This window comes from Zingiber officinale, chromosome 5A (genome assembly GCF_018446385.1).
Source record: "Zingiber officinale cultivar Zhangliang chromosome 5A, Zo_v1.1, whole genome shotgun sequence".
In the NCBI taxonomy this organism is placed as follows: Eukaryota; Viridiplantae; Streptophyta; class Magnoliopsida; order Zingiberales; family Zingiberaceae; genus Zingiber; species Zingiber officinale.
In genome coordinates, this window is record NC_055994.1 from 25,839,505 (window position 1) to 25,852,333 (window position 12,829).

The following is a 12,829-nucleotide window of genomic DNA, read 5'->3' on the forward strand; positions in this document are numbered from 1 at the left end:
ATATATAGAATGACTCTTTTTTATCTGATCAATCGATTATTAAGTCATACCCATCGATTGCTGACTTCCAATCGATTCCAAAACCTTCTATTCTCTCAAGAAAACACTGTCAATTGATTAGCTCAATCAATTGATAAGGCTGAATTGATTAAGCTAATCGATTCGGTAGATTTCTATTTTATCGCGAAACTTTTGCTAATCGATTGCTTCAATCGATTATGAACCCTACTGTACTCCATAAATAGGCTCTCAATCGATTACTTTAGGTCAATCGATTGCCCAACCCTTAACTTTGAATTTGAGTTTAGGGTTCACCAATTGATTGCTATCTGTTGCCAATTGATTAGTAGCTTTAAATTCAACCTTTTGAAGGTTGAGTTCGCGTCTTGCTTGATATCCAATTGACTCAACCAATCAGAATTTTCTTTGTCTAACATCTAGTCATCTATTATCTGTTGGGACTTTCCTATTACCTATATCTTGACTTGCCATGGCTTTTTCACAAAATGTCTGGTCAACCTTTGACTCACTTGGACTTTCCTCTTTCCAACATTTCTGTTGAATTTCCGATTACCAAGTGTTCAGTCAACTTTTGACTCACTTGGACTTTCCTCTTGCTAACCTTCCCGTTGGACTTTTGGTCACTAAGTGTTCGGTCAAATTTTGACCCACTTAGATTTTCCTCTCACATATTTATAAAACATTAAAATTCAAGCTCAAATCAATTCAAGATTAATCAACCTAGTTAATCTTAACTCAAGTCAATTACACTAATAATCTTTTTTTTAATATTTAATAATATATTTAAATTAGATTAACGCATTTAACCCTTTAGTTGACGATAGAGTTTCTCCACCTCCCATTAGTTTTAATGCTACACCTGAAGCATTCCTCAAAATTTCTCCTATCATGCCATGTCTTATTTATATAATGACTTGTCTTATTTATATATTTTAATATGGGTGCATCAACTCTCGTATGCCCATCATATGTTAGAAAATTTCATTCTCATGTAATAGATACTTTAAACCTATTTATTTATCATTCAAATGTTTGTCGTGTTTAGTGCTATAGATTAGTATCTTAATTAAAGATTTTTTTTAATTCTTTGAAACATAAGTAATGGTGTACATTAGAAAGGAAATTCTTGTATTTAAAATATCTCGAAGTTAATTTTATTTATTCATTATTTATTATTTTCAACCATAATAACTACTTTGAAACAATTATCTATGAATATCGATCTAAATTCATAGAGAATTATTGACAGACTATTATTATATTAAAAGCTGAAATCGGCACGGTCCACGTATATTCTGGAAGGAAGGGAAACAATTGGCAGGCTACGTGTTGGAGGAGGTTGTCAAAATAGAAGGATCGACGAAGGGGCCATAAAGCCATCCACTGGCGATCACACGGTGGGCTGCCTCCGTCATATGGATGCCATCCCAGCTCACGTGCGTCGATATGTTCTCGCACACTGTGTACCCTTTATCGTTACACCGCCGACTTTGGTCGTAGTTGTAAAGCCTGCCGCCGTTTCCACAACAAGTCCTCAATGCTCCCGCAGTAAACCCTGTCAATTTTAATCAATCTGTATAGTTAACTAACCGAATTAAATCATTGAAATTGCACGATATTGTTGCAATTGGCAATTTTGCATCACGTACGTTTCATAAGGATCGACATGACAGACCTCAATTATTCCATGTCCTTCTCGCGTTTTTGAAGGATTTTGTCGAATTGCACAATCAATGCATTGCAAAATTTATAACATGATCGATTCGTTCGAATTATCAAACAACTATTATCCGGAGTAAAATTATAGAAGGGAGTAAGGATCGATTGTTAGTGAAGTCAAGTCAGAGAAATACCATCTTTCATAATGGTCTGTTCAGTTTTTTAATTTATGTTTTTACAAATGATTATTGCACCAACCAAGTGAACACCCGATCAGTTAATAGAATGAATTATCAAACGACTATTAAAGATTCAAATTTATTTGTCAATTTATATTTTTTTAATTCAGGTGCTTAACATTTCAAATCTATTAACCTTGGAGGTGATCAATCCGATCTTACAAAAATTTTATTAAGATTATAATTAAAATCCTATATTAAAAAAATATGAAAAATATCATGAGTTTAAAGGATAAAAATACCTCCATTAGAATGATATCTTTTAGATAGAGCATAAAAATAAAACTATGAGAACTTAGGTCCAAAATAGATAATATCATGTCATTGTGAAGACACCTGAATTCTTTTAGTGCTAATAAATAATATTATAGTCATAATAAATGATATTAGAGTCATGATCCAGACCAAATGTCATTTGTGATGACGTTGAACAAAGTTGTGGGGTGGTTCAGAGTAGGTCAAGGTGATCAGATGCTTGCGGGGATGGTCGAAGCAGGTCAAGAGTGACCGAATACAAATGCTTACGGGGATATTCAGAGCAGGTCAGAATAATCGGATGCCTGCGAGAAGGCTTGAAGGAGGTCAAAAGTGATAGGATGTTTGCAGGGAAGACCCAAAGCATGTCAGGGTGATCAGATGCTCGTGAAAAAGTCTGAAGCAGGTCAAGAGTGATGAGAAGCTCACGAGGAGGCCCAGAGCAGGTCAATAATGATCGGATACTTACGGAAAAGTCCGGACCATAAGAATAATGGTGATCCTTCTTTGAAGGGAGGATTTTTGGAAATCCAATTAAAGCCCCACATTACAAAGATATGCAAAAGATCATTAGTTTAAAAGTAGTTATATCTCCATTAGCATGAGGACTTTTTGGTAGAGTCCAAAAATAAATCCATGAGAATTTAGGCCGAAAGTGGATAATCTCATACCATTATGGAGCTATGTGAAATTTTTTGGACATAATAATAGGTATTAGAGCAAGGTTACTCTTCACCAAACTAACCGCATGTAGAAGCACGAGCCAAAGCCATAGTCCAAATTGAGCCATGTGGGGTGGCCTTGAACGAAAGATGAGAGGAGGCCCTAAGCAGACCAAAGAATGATTAGATACTTGAGGGGAGATTTGAATAGGTTAAGAGTGACTAGATGCTTGAGAGGAAGCCCTGAATAGGTCAAGAGTGACTAAATGCTTAAGGGAAGATCCTGACTATGAGAGCAATGCTGATCCTTTGTTTGAGTAGAGGATTATTGAAAATACAATTAAAATCCCATATTAAAAATATATGAAAAATATCATAATTTAAAAAGATAAAAATATCTCCATTGGAATGAAACTTTTAGGTAAAGTCTAAAAATAAAATCATGAGAGTTTAGGCCTAAAGTGAACAATATTATATTATTATGGAGATATTTGAATTCTTTTGATCATAATAAATTTTCCACTGACCATCGGAGTAAATCAAGAAATAGAAAACTTTTTATAATGCACTGCAGTTGAAATTCGACCCTTAAATAATGAATGTCTAGTTAACAATTTAAAAGACCTAACAGTTGCAACATTCCCTCGACTACATCTTCACTTTAAAATGATACTTTAGGTAACACTGAATCTAGGGAGACTAGTTTGGTCCCATGAAAGTTTTTCACTGGAAGCGCTCACGATGGACTGTCCAGAAGTTCAGTATCCTATGGTTACGATCTCTATTTAGAGAAAAAAAATATGATAAATACACTATAAATAGGGATGAAACTACGAATAATTGAATAATAACTTAATTCTTTTTCACCATAGCTAGAGGGCTACATATTCCCTTTCAATGTAAATTGCTTCTCCCCCCTCCCCTGACATAACCCCTTTTGTCTCCCTTTGAAATGACCTTTCTACCCATCTTCCTTCTTTAATAACAAGTTATTTGAACTCCTTTACTTGTATTTTTTTTGTGTATTATTACATGTCCCTGGGAGCAGATCTTCTAGTCCACAAAAAAATAGATAAGGAGATAGACCACCCTTAATTGCAGCCAAATCTTGACCTCGATCTGGTCGTAATTAATTGCGATACCTTTTTGGATTCACCGTCCCATCTAGGTTATAGTTTGGGTCGGAGAAGGCGATCGGAGGCCACCCGAAAGTCGCTCCCGCTCGGCGCTCAGCAACCTGACCACTTGCCCACCTCCGACGGCTTTCAGGCGGCCTTCAGCCATCCGCTCCGACCCAAACTATAACTTGGAGGAGACAGTGAACATAAGAAGGTATCGCAATCAATTACGGTCGAATCGTGGTCACGATCCAACCACAATTAGGAATGGTCCATCCCCTGATTCATTTTTTTGTGGGTCAGGAGACCTGGCTCCGTCCCCGGATTATGATGCTGCGATAGGACATCCAGATTATTACTTAGGTACCCGTGGTTTAATTCCCAACTATACATATTTGCAAAAAAAAAATTCTCCAAATGAGAGGTCCAATTAAAAGATGATGTGCACTTCTTGATTTAACCTGTAGCCGGTAGAAAACTTTCATGGGACTGGGTCAGTTATCCAAGAATAATTAATGAGACTAATTAGGATTAATATTTTTTTATTTGAAAAAAATATTTATTTATAAGCTATAATGTATTTACTATTAAGTATTAATATTTTTATTAGTTTCAAAATATATATATATATATATATATATATATATAATATTAAAAATAAAACTAATAAAAAAAATAAAAAATCTAGTTAAAAAAATAAAACTAAATCAATAAAAAGGTATAAACATAAATAAAATTAAAATTGGAGACGGGTGAAAAAAAATGTATTAAAATGGATGCAAAAAAACAACTCTCATAAATTATTTATCTTTCAATCCTTACATATATCAAAACATCATTCTTCCAAAATCTCTCCTCCCTTTAATTATCCTCTTCCAATTCTTAAAAAAATTGATAAAATTCCTTTCCAATCTTTAAAAAAAAATAATAAAACAAAACCAATAAAAAAATTAACAAAACTTTAAAAAAAACTAAAAAAAAGGAACCAAAATCAGCTTGCAAGGGTAGGGTATAAATGGAAAATTGAAGATGTGACAGGCAAGGGGCGTGTTCAGAGGGGTGCGGAAAGCACCCCTCCCTTTCAATTCAGGCGAGGTGGGTGATTGGTTATAATTAGTCTCTGACAAAGTCAGTTCAACCTAAAGCTAGCAATGACGCAGGCTAACAAGTAACGCATTAAACCATGTCTTTTCTTAATTAATGAAAAATTTAAATGATCGAATTAATTAGAAGCTAGACTCACCGTATTTCAGCGGATTGATGGCGAAATCGAAGATTTGCGAGTAATAGTCGGCGTATCGGAGGGATATTGCTGGATATTTTCGCCGGAGATCGTCGAGGGCTCGCCGGAGCTGTGCGTTGTGCAGCCACGAGAGGGCGTTGTATCTCCTGGCACAGCCAGTCTTAGGGCCGTAGTCTTGTTTGTACGGCGTGTGGTAGTTGGTCAGGTACAAGGGGAAGCATCCCACCGGAAGCAGCCCCGGCACGATGATGTCCACCGCCCCGAGCCCGATCAACCTCTGCAACCGCACACGCATGCATATATATATATGCGATCGATCAATGGAATTCTTAGTTCCATATATCGACTTAGTTAATTTAATTACCTCGACGCCGTCGGAAATGGCGTGGACGACGTGGGGCACGAAGGTGGTGACTTCGTCAATGGACCTGCGGAAGAATAAAGCTGTGCTGTAGTCGTTGCCCCCCGAACTCGCCCACTATGAACAGCGACTTGCCCAGGAAATCCTTGCAGTCTGGCGCCGCCGTCGGCATGAATCATTAATTCGATCAGCTCAAATTAAATATATATGCGGTCTGTTAAAGAAGCTAATTACTTTGGGTGGAGCCAGCTAGCACCTTGCGGAGCACCGCAGATGGAGGGCAAGAGCTTCTCGAACCGGTCGACCTGGACGTAAACGGAGGCATTGACCCAGAGGCCCTTGCTCAGCCCTCGCTCGTTGAAGAAGTCGAAGCCGAGCGTGGTGGCCGCCACCCACGCGAAGTTTGCGCCCTTGCTGAAGTTCGACTCCCTCTCGTTCGACGGAGGCAGCAGTGGAAATCCCAGGTCCTGAGCTGCCAAACGCCCACCATGCATCCTGATTACTTAACTAATCGACACTAATAATTTTTACTCTGCTAGCTCTTAATTTGACGTATACCGATGAAGTCGATGACTAGGCGTCCGTCCGAGCACCGGCCGGTGGCGTGTCCAAAGAAGGTCATGCCGTAAGGTAGCCGGCCGATGCGGACGTTGCCTGTGTCTGACATCGAGTCGCCAAAGTTGAACAAGGCGGTGTAGTGATGGGATGAGGAAGGAAGAAGGAAGGTGGAGAGGAGGAAGGCAATGATGTACTGCTCCATTGTTGAAGCAGGGTCTTCTTCTTCTTCCTAGTTCGTTATCACTCCGAACTTTACTCGATCGCTAGCTAGCTGTTTACTTTTAAAACCATCACGATATTCATGAAAAGTGCTAGCATAACATGGTGGTCCATTGAGCGACTGGTTCGATCGATTTAAATACGTTGATTTTTAATTGATCGGTACGTGGTAGTTGATAAGCACTACTACTTGCAATTAATGGCCAGTGTAATTGATACGGATATAGTTTAAGGGCAAAGGGGGAATTAAGAGGAGAGGGAGGGACATTTTTGTCCTTACACTATTTAGGGCTGTTGAAGAAGGAGGGGGGGGGGGGGGGGGGAAGAGACGCCGCTTTCCCTTCTCCCTCTTCATGCCACCACCGTTGCGGCCGCCGCTTTCTCCCCCGTCGCCAAGCGGCACCGCCGCCTCTTTACGGCTTGGCTGCCACACAGACACACGTAAGGACGCCGCTACCTCTTCCTTTCTCTCCTCCATGCTGACATCGCTGAGGTCGCCACAATCGTCGCGCTGCCGCCCTCCTTGTCGACGCCTCTTTCTCACCTCTCAGGCCCAACGCCGAAGTCACCTTCGTCCTTCAATCCATAGCCAACAAAAGAAGAAAGGTCTTCTTCTTTGAAGGGGTCGTTGCCTTTGGGAGGACAAAGCGCTTTGGATTCTTTCGCTGCTGGGAAAACTCGCACGATACTGCACCGGCACCGTCTCGGCCTCACCCACAACGTCAGCCTTGCCTCCTCCTACCTCTTCCCTCTCCCTTGGCACATCGGCACTCACAGCCGCCGGCCGCCGACCGCCGCCCTTCGAATCACCGAACAACCAAGCGCTGCTTCACCAGCAGTCTCCTTCAGGACACCGCAACACTGCCTCTCTTATCTCCTCATTGTAGGCCACCTCTGGACCATCCACATTATCGTGTGCCTTCGATGTGGGTCGGGCCTCCGGGCCCTCGCCAACAGTGGATTCCGATCTGATCATGCTTTGTCTTTGCTGGGTTCTGACCTTCGAGTCGAGGCTACATTCTGATCCTCGCATCGTTGTCTTATTTGGGCGTGTCCGTTGTATACCGGGCTACGTGCCGATTTCATATTTCGGTCGGCATAGCACGACGAGGTTCTGGCCTGCATATCATCTCATGCTCGACTAGGTGTCGTCAGATCCAGCTCTTCATCCGGCTTATTCATCTACGCTTCCGGGTCAAGCGGGTCACGATAACTCGAGCAATGTCCCATCTGAGGGCGCCCCCTGGGTCAGGGTACGCTCTCCGTTCATGTTCTATATGCATTTCATTATTATAGGTCTTAGTTTATTACTTATGTATTCGTTGGATCTGCCTCGGGCCTCGGGGTACCAGGGACCGGGGCAACCCGATCACTGGTTGCAGGTAGCATTGACCAGGGGACTTTTGACGATTTGGTCAACATAGAAGTCATCTCAGCATACCCCTTCGGGACGTCGTAATTTGGTCAACATTCCATCCACCTCACCCGGTGGTCTGTCTGACTCAGATTCCGCACAGGATCAATTTGACGTCGTCTGTGGGAATCTTCTCCACCTGTTCTGGAATGTGAAAATGGACGACATCAGGCGGTTATCTACCATTATCATAGTCCCGGAGGATCTTGACGAATATACTATCTTCTTCTCTCACTCTACGGGTATTTGGGAGTCGAGGGATTGAGTTAGAGCTTCAGTTGGCCGATAGGTTAATTTTTCCATTATATTTTTTCCTTGACTCCACAGGTATTCGGGAGTCAAGGGACCGAGAAAAACCCTCAGTCGGTTGGCACGACTCCTCTATCAGGCTTTGCTCCCTTCACCCACGGTGCTCTACTTCCTTTTATTGCTTTCTATTGCTACGGACTCTGCACCCTTATATTGCTATGGGCTTCACTCCCTTTGATGGTCAGGGCTCAGATTATTCTCTCCCTGACTTTGTGGACATTTGGGAGTTAGGGGATTGACATTATTTCTCTCCTCGACTTCACGGGCATTTGGGAGTCGAGGGATCAGGTCAGATCCTTAGTCGGTCGACACCACCCCATTATCATGTATGATAAAGGCTTTGTTCCCTCATATTGCTACAGGCTTCGCTTCTACGGACTTCAGGGCTTATTTCCCCCGTTCGGGGTCGAGCAGTCTTCACTGGTCTTGGACAAGCTTATTGGATCTTTATCTCCCCCGTTCGGGATCGAGTTGTCGCTACTGGTCACGGACCAGAGTATCGCCACCGGTCTCGAACCGGAGTATCGCCATTGGTCTCAAACTAGAGTATTGCCACCAGTCTCAGACCAGAGTATCGCCACTGTTCTTGGACCAGAGTATCGCCATCGGTCTTAAACCAGAGTATCGCCACCGGTCTCAGACCGGAGTATCACCAATAACCTCCCGGTCGGGCTCTAGACTCTCGTCCCAAGGCGAGTTATAAGTGAGCATGCTCTTACGTCACCAGACTCTCGCCCCAGTGCGAGTTATAAGTGAGCATGCTCTCACACCTCCAGACTCTCGCCCCAGCGCGAGTTATAAGTGAGCATGCTCTCACACCTCCAGACTCTCTCCCTAGTGCGAGTTATAAGTGAGCATGCTCTCACGCCTCCAGACTCTCACCCCAACGCGAGTTATAAGTGAGCATGCTCTCACGCCTCCAGACTCTCACCCAGCGCGAGTTATAAGTGAACATGCTCTCACGCCTCTAGACTTTCTCCCCAGTGTGAGTTATAAGTGAGCATGCTCTCATGCCTCCAGACTGTCGCCCCAATGTGAGTTATAAGTGAGTATGCTCTCATGATCAACGACCTCTCGGTCAAGCTCTCACGCTCAACTACTAGTTGGTCGGGTTACTCCCTAGTCAAGGGCTCACCGCACTCGCCGCTCTGCCTAACACTCATCCCACTTGCTTCATTCGTCGCTTTGCCCGGCACTCACCATTTAGTTTTTCGCTCATCGCTATTGCTCGGTCGGCACTCACTGCTCACTCGCGGCTCTGCCCGACACTCATCACACTTGCTTTGCCCGACACTCACTATTCGCGTTTCGCTCATCGTTGTTGTTCGATCGCGAGTTACCTCGGTCGACATTTTCTCAGTTGTGCGCTTGACACCGCTCGCCCATCGTCTTTCGACCCGCTCGACATTCTTCTTATTGCCTGGTCGGCATTTTTGGGTCGCTTGGTCGCATTCTCCGATCACTTGGTCAACATTTTTCGCTCGCCCAGTCGCGGTTTATTGTCGCCCGGTCACAGTTTATTGTCACCCGGTCAATATTTTTCGGTCACTTTGTCGTGAGTGACTGTCACTCGGTCGACATTTTTCCGGTTGCACCCTCGACACTACTCGTTCATCGTCCTTCTGCCCACTCGGGGTTCTCCCTATTGCCCGGTCGACATTTTTGGGTCGCTTGGTCGCATTCTCCGATCACTCGGTCAACATTTTTCGCTCGCCCGATCGCGGTTTATTATCACTCGGTCGAGATTTTTCGCTTGCCGGTCGTGGTTTATTGTCACCCGGTTGACAATTTTCAACCGTCTGGTTGCGAGTTACTGTCGCTCGGTCGACATTTTTCCGGTTGCGCCCTCGACATCGCTCGTTCATCGCCCTGTTGCCCGCTCGGGGTTCTCCCTATTGCCCGGTCAGTATTGTGCGATTGCCTGATTGCGATTTACTGTCGCTCGATCGACACTTTCTTGATCACGCGCTCACGGCTCTGCTCGTCCATCATTCCCTCTATTGTCCGGTCGCGATTTATTGTTGCTCGGTCGATATTTTTCTCGGTTGCACTCACGGTTTTTCTAGTCCATCATTCTCTCTATTACCCGGTCGCCCCGGTCGTGATTTACTGTCGCTCGATTGATATTTTTCTTGGTCACGCTCAAGGCTTTGCTCGTCCATCATTCTCTTTATTATCCGGTCGCGATTTACTATCTCTTTATCAACATTTTTCTTGGTGACGCTTACGGCTTTGCTCGCCTATCATTCTCTCTATTGCCTGGTCGAGATTTATTGTCGCTCGGTCGATATTTTTCTCAGTTGTGCTCATGGCTTTGCTCGTCAATCATTCTCTCTATTGCCTGGTCGCCTCAGACGTGATTTACTGTAGCTCGGTCGACATATTTCTCGATCGCGCTCGCGGCTTTGCTTGTCCATCATTCTCTCTATTGCCCAGTTGTGATTTATTGTCGCTCGGTTGATATTTTTCTCGGTTGCGCTCACGGCTTTGTTCGTCCATCATTCTCTTTATTGCTTGGTCGTGATTTACTGTCTCTTGGTCAACATTTTTCTCGGTCGTGCTCACGATTTTGTTCGTCCATCATTCTCTCTATGGTCCGGTTGCGATTTATTGTCACTTGGTCGACATTTTCTCAATCGTACACTCAGCTTCGCTCGCCCGTTCAAATTCCACCCGATCGACATTATCTCTGTTGTCTGGTCGGCATTTTCTCGATCGTGCACTCGGCTTCGCTCGCCCGTTCTCATTCCACCCAATCGACATTATCTTTGTTGCCTGGTCGGCATTTTTTTCTGTCGCGCGTTCGACACCACTCGCCCATTGTCTTTCGACCCACTCGACATTCTCCCTATAGCTCGGTTGACATTTTCTCGATCGCATGCTCAACACCCCTTGCCCTTCATCTTTCCACTCGCTCGACATTGTTTTTTGCTACTTGGCCAACACCCTTTTTACATCTTGCTTAGCACTCGTATAATCGCCCGGTCGTGATTTACTATTGTAATCGATGTTTTCTAGTCCACCCGCTCAGCAATCGCCTGATCACTCAGCTTAGCATCATCCGACCGTCTGCTTGATATCACTCGATCTTCCTCTCGGCATCCGATCTATCGCTTGCTCGGTATCGCTCAGGCTCTCACTTGGAATTCGACTGATTGCTTGCTCGACACGCTGATCTGACTCTGCATTTATGAGGGATTTCGTTCTTCATTTGGTTGGGTCTAAACAGTCAGACTTGCACCTCCTTCGACTACACTTGAAGGGAAGACTTGTGATACGAATATAGTTTAAGGGCAAAGGGGGAATAAAGAGGAGAGGGAGCGGTATTTTTATCCTTACACTATTTAGGGCTTTAATATGGAGAAAGAGGCAGGGGTTTTGGGGGGGGGGGGGGGGGGGGGGGCCTTCTTCACCGCCACCACAGTGGAGAGGACGCCAAACCGTCTCCCTCGTCACCGGTGAGCCACCACCCTTCTCTTATACTCTCCCACTCCTATGGCCGGCAGGCGCTTCCGGTCACCATCTCCTCTCCTCCTTCGACATCGACGACGCCTTCCCTTCTCCCTCTTCACGCCACCACTGTCGTGGCTGTCGCTTTCTCCCCTGTCGCCGAGCGGCACCACCGCCTCTTTGTGCCCTGGCCGCCACACAGATGCATGCGAGGAAGTCGCTGCCTCTTCCTTTCTCTTCTCCAGGCCGACGTCGCCACAGCCGTCGTGCCGCCACCCTCCTCGTCGACGCCTCGTTCTCCCCTCTCATCCCCAACGTCGGAGCCACCTTCTTCCTTCAATCCACATCCAACAGAAGAAGGAAGGTCTTCTTCTTTGAAGGGGTCGCTGCCTTTGGGAGGAGAAAGGGCTTTGGGTTCTTCCGCTGCCAGGAAAACCCGCACGACACTGCACTGGCATCGTCTCGACCTCACCCACAATGTCAGCCTTGCCGCCTCCTACCTCTTCCCTCTCCCTTGGCACACCGGCGCCCACAGTTGCCGGCCGTCGCCCTTCAGATCGCCGAACAACTAAGCGCTGCCTCACCAGTGGTCTTCTCCAGGACGTCACAAGACTGCCTCTCTTATCACCTCCTCGTAGGCCACCTCCGGACTGTCCGCATTGTCATGTGCCTTCGATGTGGGTCGGGCCTCCAGACCCTCATCGCCAGTGGATTCCGATCTAATACTGCTCCGTCTTTGCTGTATTTCGGCCTTCGAGCCGATGCTACATTCCAATCCTCGCATCGTTGTCTTATTTGCACGTGTCTGTTGTATCCCTGCCTACGTGCCAATTTTATATTCCGGCCTGTTTGTCGATTTCATTTCCCAGCCCGTGTGCCAATTTCATATCTCGGTCGGCGTGGCAAGCGAGGTTCCGACCTGCATGTCGTCTTCCAGATTTACGTCATGCTCGACTAGGTGCCGTCAGATCCAACTCTTCATCCGGCTTATTCATATACGCTTAGGGCCACGACAACTCGAGCAGCGTCCCATCCGAAGGCGCCCCCTGGGCCAGGGTACGTTCTCCGTTCATGTTATATATACATTTCATTATTATAGGTCTTAGTCTGTAACTTATATATTCGTTGGATCTGCCTCAAGCCTCGGGGTATCAGGGACCGGGGTAGCCCAGTCACTGGCTGCAGGTAGCGTTGACCAGAGGACTTTTGACGACTTGATCAACATAGAAGTCATCTTAGCATACCCCTCTACAAGACATCGTAATTTGATCAATATTTCATCCACCTCATCTAGCGATCCGTCTAACTTAAATTTCGGACA

The 12,829-nt window shown here is 45.0% G+C and overlaps 1 pseudogene; it reads right to left on the reverse strand.

Moving 5' to 3' along the window:
- Positions 1–1,298: 1,298 nt before the first annotated feature.
- LOC121982713 lies at positions 1,299–6,354 on the reverse strand (annotated as a pseudogene).
- Between the last annotated feature and the right edge of the window lie 6,475 nt (positions 6,355–12,829).